The sequence below is a fragment of the Pseudorasbora parva genome, chromosome 9 (genome assembly GCF_024679245.1).
Source record: "Pseudorasbora parva isolate DD20220531a chromosome 9, ASM2467924v1, whole genome shotgun sequence".
In the NCBI taxonomy this organism is placed as follows: Eukaryota; Metazoa; Chordata; class Actinopteri; order Cypriniformes; family Gobionidae; genus Pseudorasbora; species Pseudorasbora parva.
In genome coordinates, this window is record NC_090180.1 from 25,782,194 (window position 1) to 25,791,297 (window position 9,104).

Genomic DNA, 9,104 nt, shown 5'->3' on the forward strand with positions numbered 1-9,104 from the left:
ATCAGATTCAGAGTCAATAGCCATGCTTTCCTGGGATCAATCCCAGATGTGCATGTAAAACTTGGCAGTATGGAACTCCAGAGGGGCCAGCACTGCATAAGTTTTTCCTCCCTCACTACCCTCATTGGTGGGGTGGCTGTACGCAGACCACCTCCGCCCTGCACTCTTATGCACGAGGGTAGTTCTGAGTCGGGGTTGAGCTGCGCATGTTGACTAACCGTGATCAGGTCATGGCGCAGGCCCTCGGCCAGACGATGTCCACCTCTGTGGTCCAGAAACGCCCCCTGGCTTGCCTTGCTGAGATGCGAGTGGTCGTCAAAGTACGCTTCACGATGCTTCCATCTCACAAGGTGGCCATTTTGGCGACACTGTTGAGAACTGAGCCCAGCAGTTCTTTGCAGTCGGTAGCGGGCTGAGGAAATCAAGCTTCAGAGCGCCTTATGGGCCGCCCCTCAGTCTGCTTGTCGCCAGAGGCGTCGCCCCTGCAAAAAAAAAAAAAAAAGGGACCCTCGACACAGTCTGCTCTACTGTGTTCGCTGCAGGAGGACGACGCCACCCGTCTCTACTGCTGTTTAAGCGGTCGGTGAAACATCACCTCTGAGACGGGTGACCTGGAGATGGGCGGGGCTGCTTTTCCCCGGAAGAGGGCCGGGGAATGTTTGAGTCTAAATTATGTTCTGCCGCTGGTCACAACCAGTGGTACCCAAACTCTCAAAAAAAAAAAAAAAAAAAAAGCAGTTCCTCTATCTCTGGGTCCTCAGGGGGCTTGGAGAGTTGTGGCTGGTCAAACGCCGGACCACACTCATCCTCCTCCTGTTTCGCCAGCAGGCAGCAGCGGATGACGCAGGGGTGCACCACAGCCTCCTCGCGGACCCTCTGCCCTCCGTGGAATCAGGTATGTGTTGCACAGCACATTCACACCTCACTGCGGGCCACCTCCACGAGACAGCCGCCCCAGGCCGGTGCCTGTATTCCACCTCGCTGCCCCATGGTGGGTACGCCGGTGGTCCTGATGTTCCCGCTTGTTCGGTCTCTGCGAGCCTGGTTAGAGCTCCCCAGTCCGTCTCGCTGGCTCATTCAGACCATCAGGCTCGGCTATGCGATTCAGTTCGCCCGGCGTTCCCCCCCCAGGTTCATGGACGTCCGCTTCACTTCGGTGAAAGCTGCAGATGTCCGTGTCCTGCGTGCGGAAATCGCAGTCCTACTGGCGAAGGACGCGATAGAGCCGGTCCCTCCAGCCGATATGAGGACAGGCTTCTACAGCCCGTACTTCATTGTACCCAAGAAAACCGGTGGGTTACGGCCAATCTTGGACCTGCGAGTACTGAATCGGAGCCTTCACAAGCTACCGTTCAAGATGCTCACGCAGAAACGCATTTTCGAGTGCATCCGTCCCCAAGATTGGTTTGCAGCGATCGACCTGAAGGACGCGTACTTTCATGTCTCGTTCTCCCCCGACACAGGCCGTTCCTGCGCTTTGCGTTCGAGGGGCGAGCATATCAGTACAAAGTCCTACCCTTCGGGCTGGCCCTGTCCCCCCGTGTCTTTACGAAGGTCACGGAGGGGGCCCTTGTGCCCATGAGAGAACAGGGCGTTCGCATCCTAAACTTTCTCGACGACTGGCTCATCCTTGCACAGTCCCGGGAGCAGTTGTGCGAACACAGGGACTTGGTGCTCAGACACCTCAGCCAGTTGGGTCTTCAGGTCAACTGGGAAAAGAGCAAACTCGCCCCCGTGCAGAGGATCTCCTTTCTCGGTATGGAGTTGGATTCGGTCAAGCGGACTGCACGTCTCACGAAGGAGCGCGTCCAGTCAATGCTGAACTGCCTGAACACGTTTCAGGGCAGGATGGCGGTTCCACTGAAACATTTTCAGAGGTTCCTGGGGCATATGGCGCCTTATGGGCCGCCCCTCAGTCTGCTTGTCGCCAGAGGCGTCGCCCCTGCAAAAAAAAAAAAAAAAGGGACCCTCGACACAGTCTGCTCTACTGTGTTCGCTGCAGGAGGACGACGCCACCCGTCTCTACTGCTGTTTAAGCGGTCGGTGAAACATCAACTCTGAGACGGGTGACCTGGAGATGGGCGGGGCTGCTTTTCCCCGGAAGAGGGCCGGGGAATGTTTGAGTCTAAATTATGTTCTGCCGCTGGTCACAACCAGTGGTACCCAAACTCTCTCTCAAAAAAAAAAAAAAAAAAGCAGTTCCTCTATCTCTGGGTCCTCAGGGGGCTTGGAGAGTTATGGCTGGTCAAACGCCGGACCACACTCATCCTCCTCCTGTTTCGCCAGCAGGCAGCAGCGGATGACGCAGGGGTGCACCACAGCCTCCTCGCGGACCCTCTGCCCTCCGTGGAATCAGGTATGTGTTGCACAGCACATTCACACCTCACTGCGGGCCACCTCCACGAGACAGCCGCCCCAGGCCGGTGCCTGTATTCCACCTCGCTGCCCCATGGTGGGTACGCCGGTGGTCCTGATGTTCCCGCTTGTTCGGTCTCTGCGAGCCTGGTTAGAGCTCCCCAGTCCGTCTCGCTGGCTCATTCAGACCATCAGGCTCGGCTATGCGATTCAGTTCGCCCGGCGTTCCCCCCCCAGGTTCATGGACGTCCGCTTCACTTCGGTGAAAGCTGCAGATGTCCGTGTCCTGCGTGCGGAAATCGCAGTCCTACTGGCGAAGGACGCGATAGAGCCGGTCCCTCCAGCCGATATGAGGACAGGCTTCTACAGCCCGTACTTCATTGTACCCAAGAAAACCGGTGGGTTACGGCCAATCTTGGACCTGCGAGTACTGAATCGGAGCCTTCACAAGCTACCGTTCAAGATGCTCACGCAGAAACGCATTTTCGAGTGCATCCGTCCCCAAGATTGGTTTGCAGCGATCGACCTGAAGGACGCGTACTTTCATGTCTCGTTCTCCCCCGACACAGGCCGTTCCTGCGCTTTGCGTTCGAGGGGCGAGCATATCAGTACAAAGTCCTACCCTTCGGGCTGGCCCTGTCCCCCCGTGTCTTTACGAAGGTCACGGAGGGGGCCCTTGTGCCCATGAGAGAACAGGGCGTTCGCATCCTAAACTTTCTCGACGACTGGCTCATCCTTGCACAGTCCCGGGAGCAGTTGTGCGAACACAGGGACTTGGTGCTCAGACACCTCAGCCAGTTGGGTCTTCAGGTCAACTGGGAAAAGAGCAAACTCGCCCCCGTGCAGAGGATCTCCTTTCTCGGTATGGAGTTGGATTCGGTCAAGCGGACTGCACGTCTCACGAAGGAGCGCGTCCAGTCAATGCTGAACTGCCTGAACACGTTTCAGGGCAGGATGGCGGTTCCACTGAAACATTTTCAGAGGTTCCTGGGGCATATGGCGGCTGCGGCGGCAGTAACGCCGCTCGGCCTGCTTCATATGAGACCGCTTCAGCATTGGCTTCATGGCCAAGTCCCGAGATGGACGTGGACACGCGGCACGTATCGGGTGAGCATCACTCCATCCTGCCGCAAAACCTTCAGCCCATGGTCAGATCCCGGGTTCCTTCGGGCCGGAGTGCCGTTGGAACAGGTATCCAGGCATGCTGTGGTCTTCACGGATGCCTCATCTATCGGGCTGGGGTGCCACGTACAACGGGCATGCAGTGTCAGGGGTTGGACGGGCCCGCACCTGCAGTGGCATATCAATTGCCTCGAGTTGCTAGCAGTACATCGTGCACTGAGCCGCCTCAAGGGCCGGTTACGGGGCAAAGATGTACTGGTCCGTACGGACAACACGGCGACCGTTGCGCACATCAACCGTCAAGGTGGTGTACGCTCACGTTGCATGTCGCAACTCGCCCGCCATCTCCTCCTCTGGAGTCAGAAGTGTCTGAGGTCGCTTCGGGCCGTTCATGTCCCTGGGGTGCGCAACCGGGCGGCCGACGAGCTGTCACGAGCTGCGCTTCCGGGAGAATGGTGGCTCCACCCCCAGGTGGTCCGGCTGATCTGGGTTCAGTTCGGGGTGGCACAGGTCGACCTGTCTGCCTCCCCAGAAACGTCCCACTGCCAGTGGTTCTATTCGCTGACCGAGGGCACACTCGGCACGGATGCACTTGCGCACAGCTGGCCCCAGGGCCTATGCAAATATGCGTTTTCCCCCAGTGAGCCTACTTGCACAGATATTGTGCAAGGTCGGGGAGGACGAGGAGCAGGTCCTGTTGGTGGCCCCGTATTGGCCCCACCGGACTTCCCAGAACTCATGCTCCTCGCGACAGCCCCTCCTTGGCCGATTCCTCTGAGGGCTTCTACTCAGAGACGGGGCACCCTCTGGCACCCGCGTCCAGACCTCTGGAAACTTCATGTCTGGTCCCTGGACGGGACGCGGAGGTTCTAGGTGATTTACCCCAAGAGGGAGTTAACACCATCACTTCGGCTAGAGCACCGTCTACGAGACAGGCCTATGCCTTGAAGTGGAACCTGTTCGTCGATTGGAGTTCTTCCCGCCGAGAAGACCCCCGAAGATGTTCGATCGCGTCAGTGCTTTCCTTCCTGCAGCAAGGGTTGGAGCATAGGCTGTCGCCCTCCACCATCAGTTTGCGTTGCTGCTATTTCTGCCATGTAGAGGTAAGTCGGTGGGGAAGCACGACCTGGTCGTCAGGTTCCTTAGGGGGGCGAGACGGTTAAATCCTCCTCGTCCTCCCTCCATACCCTCTTGGGATCTTGCTCTGGTGCTCCGAGCACTTCAGAATGCCCCATGTGAGCCCTTGCAGTCAGCAGAGTTTAAGATTCTGTCCATGAAGACTTTACTGTTGGCTGCATTGGCCTCCATCTAGAGGGTAGGGGACCTGCAGGCATTTTCGGTCGACGATTCGTGCCTGGAGTTCAGGCCGGGTGACGCCCACGTGGTACTGAGACCCCGGCCTGGCTTTGTGCCCAAGGTTCCCACCACTCCCTTCAGGGACTAGGTGGTGAACCTGCAAGCGCTGCCCCTGGAGGAGGCAGACCCAGCCCTAGCTTTGCTCTGTCCCATCCACTCAGGTACATGGACAGAACTCAAGCTTCAGGACCTCAGTTCAGCTCTTGGTACTGTCGGAGGCCAGCAGAAGGGAAAGGCTGTCTCCAAGCAGAGGATGGCCCACTGGTTAGTGGATGCCATCACCTTGGCTTACCAAGCACAAGGTGTGCCCTGTCCACTCAGGGTACGAGCACACTCTACTAGATGTGGTGCATCCCCCTGGGCGCTGACACGTGGCGCCTCACTGCCAGACATCTGTAGAGCTGCGGGCTGGGCGACACCCAACACGTTCGTTAGGTTCTATAGCTTACGTGTGGAGCCGGTTTCCTCCTGTGTTCTCACCTCAAACAGGTAGAAGCACTGAGAGGCCCGGCTCCTGTCGGCTTGCTGCGCCTTGGCGCTTACTTTCTCCAGAAGCAAACTCTGTGAGTCCTCCACCGCCCTCGGTGCCGGGCGTGGCGGAGCGTCCGGCATCAGGCCTCCTACCGCTGAATCCTTGAGAACCGGTATTGGCTTGGGCCATGTGAGTGACCCTGCTGGGATCCCACATATTTTTCCATGGTTGCTCCTCTCGGAAGCCCGTGTCTTTCCCTTGGGAGAGCCCTCCTTTTTAGGGATGGGGCCCCCCTCATGGCGGCGGGCTACGGCTCAGCTCTGTGTCCACATAACTCCCTTTGGTATGATGTGGTTCCGCAGCGGCCCCCCATTAGGGCACGCTTCCCAGTGTTATCCAATAGTCGCTGAGCGGGTCATGCAGAACAGCAGTGATGGACTTCTCTGTGTGAGCCCCGTCTCGTCAGGTAAGAGAGCTCAGGAGGCTCACACAGGGCACTGGAAGGGGGCACAGGCCATGGCGCTTTGGTAGGGATTCCTATTCGTCGGTACTCCGACGTGGCGTCGAGAGTGACCGACTGAATGGGAACGTCTCGGTTACGTATGTAACCCTCGTTCCCTGAAGGAGGGAACGGAGACGCCACGTCCCGTCGCCATGTCCTCTGTACCCTGCTGGGGTGCCATTTCACCTACTCGGCTCCTCAGCAAAAGACTAATTTAATGCAAGCACCTGTGCCTCATTTATACCCGCTCTGCATGGCATGGGCAGCTGGTGCAATCATTGCATGCCAATGTGCATTGGCTCGTTTAGTTACACTCGAAGTAGATTGGCTCTCGCTAGCGAGATTCCTATTCGTCGGTACTCCGACGTGGCGTCTCCGTTCCCTCCTTCAGGGAACGAGGGTTACATACGTAACCGAGACGTTTCCTACTGATGGAGAGCTTCTCGGACATTGACATAAACAGCACTTTCCAAACAACTTGAAAATAGTTGGTGACAAACAATTTTGTGTGCCTTTGGAGTTCTTCAGTTTTTTTTTTCTTTTTTTCTTTTTCTTTCACTAATGCTGGAATAAGATTTTAGAATAAACCTTTTGGTCCTAATTTTGGTGCTAGTAAAGGTTTAAGAGCTTATAAGTTCAGTAATACTTTACAATAAGATCTAATTTGTTAACGTTATTTAATGTATTGGCCAACATGATCTAACAGTGATTTATTTTTATTTAATTTTTTACAGTGTTTATTAATAGTTGTTGACCTTGCTTAATAAATTATAGTTCAAAGCTAGTTAATTAAATTTATAGTCATTGTTCATGCAAGTTAACAATGCATTAAATAATTAACATATACACCTTTTGATTTTAAGATTGCATTAATAATAGGGGTGTAACAGTACACAAAGCTGACAGTTCGGGGAGGAACACTAAATATAAAAATGCTTTTTTTTTTATTGGTTTACTGAACAAATTGTAATTGTCCTAAACTAAAGGATTCTTAAAGAATTAAAAATATAATATAAAAAATATCTCTACTAATTATTATTATTATTACCTTTATTTAACCAGGAGAAAAACTCACTGAGATTAAAATGTCCTGTCCTGGCCAAGATAGGCAGCTGTGTTTGCATGTACAGTTATACATAAAAAGTCACATAAAAAACATAAAACATACAACCAGTCAAAAACAATTACACACCATTAATTTACTCTCAAAATGATGTAGTAAAATTTTAAAATGACTAAATGTCACCAGATCTTTTAGCTTCAACTCAGTCTGGAGCAAATTCCAATCTGAGGCTGCGACATATTTGAAGGACGTTTTACCAAGCTTAACTCTAACAAAGGGCACACAAAGATTATAATTTGATTCAGAATGTAATATATAATTGCCTTGTTGTTTCTGTTTCTGCATTGTATGCAAACGTGTAAACTTCTCATGCATTAACTTATAAATCTAATTATAGGTTAGATTTTTTTCAGGTTTTCAGGTTAAGTAGAATATGATGAATATATAGGCTAATATAATGCATACATTTAGTGAAAGAGTTCATCTCTCTCGTGTTTTATCGACATCTTTCTGCTGTTGAAACACTGAACGATTACACAATGTGATACATTTTAGTAAGTTGTAATGTATCCTTAACATACCTTCTGATGTTAATTCATGTTTATTCTTTGACTATGACAAGGTGATCACATTCACTCGTGCCGCGTTGCTGCTTGAACTGATGTGTCTTTACAGTGATCTGTCATGTCACATTAAACAGCATCAATATGGCATCACTTGAATTTAATGATAAAATTGACAGAATACATATGTTCTTGTGTTTGTGTAAATAGTTTTTTGAGTTTTTCTTGGGCATCAAAAAAAAAGTTTTTTTTGTATATTTGTTTTACAGATTGTTTTGTCAATAAATGTAGAGGATTTAAATTTGGATGTGTTTATTATACGAAATTGCAGCTGTATTATTTGAAAAATGTAATTATGAATGTATTTCATTATATTAGAGTGTACATGTAAATTACGTTAAGGTATATTTTAGTTCATATTAATTGCTTGTTTTCAAGACAGTAGAATGGATGTCAGTACATTGAGCAGTGCACTTTAATTACAATTTTAATACACTAGAAGCGATTATGAAAGTACACATAAAGTTGTATTTAAGTACCACTTAAGTTGTTCCAAAAAATCACTCTTAATTGCAACTTATTGTATTTTATTTCAACTTAATATGTGATAAATTTGAAATCAATTACATATAATGTGTGTTAAGTACACCGAAAACATTGCATTTAATTCACACTTAAGTGTATATTTAGCTGACATTAAAGTATGTTTTAATTCACATTAATTGCTTGTCAGTACATTGAGCAGTGCACTTTAATTACAATTTTAATACACTAGAATTGATTATGAAAGTACATATAAAGTTGTATTTAAGTACCACTTAAGTTGTTCCAAAAAATCACTCTTAATTGCAACTTATTGTATTTTATTTCAACTTAATATGTGATAAATTTGAAATCAATTACATATAATGTGTGTTAAGTACACCGAAAACATTGCATTTAATTCACACTTAAGTGTATATTTAGCTGACATTAAAGTATGTTTTAGTTCACATTAATTGCTTGTCAGTACATTGAGCAGTGCACTTTAATTACAATTTTAATACACTAGAAGTGATTATGAAAGTACATATAAAGTTGTATTTAAGTACCACTTAAGTTGTTCCAAAAAATAACTCTTAATTGCAACTTATTGTATTTTATTTCAACTTAATATGTGATAAATTTGAAATCAATTACATATAATGTGTGTTAAGTACACCGAAAACATTGCATTTAATTGCACAATTAAGTGTATTTAGTATAAGTATATTATCTGTGTAATAAGTACACTTTATAAAAGTACACTAAAGTGCACTTTTTTTTCACAAGGGAGACATTTCATTAAACAAGCCCAACGATTTTTATAAATGGTTTCACATGGTTTCAGCAAAGCTAAACAAAATTAACTTACTATGTTTTTCATTAAATTAACACTGGAAGATGTTGGAAAACATATAATTGAACTAATTCCACTGACCATCTATACATAAATATAAATTACACATTATATTCAATTTTCTGGTGAGCTGCTCATTACACTTGCGTCTGATGACCGCTTACACAGGGACAGTTGACAGCAAACACTCGTGAAGAACGCAATCTGTTAACAGAATATACGAGATAAGGTCAGGTGCATGTTCATTCAACTTTTTATTCACGTTTAGTGACATTACATAGGCCTATTACTTA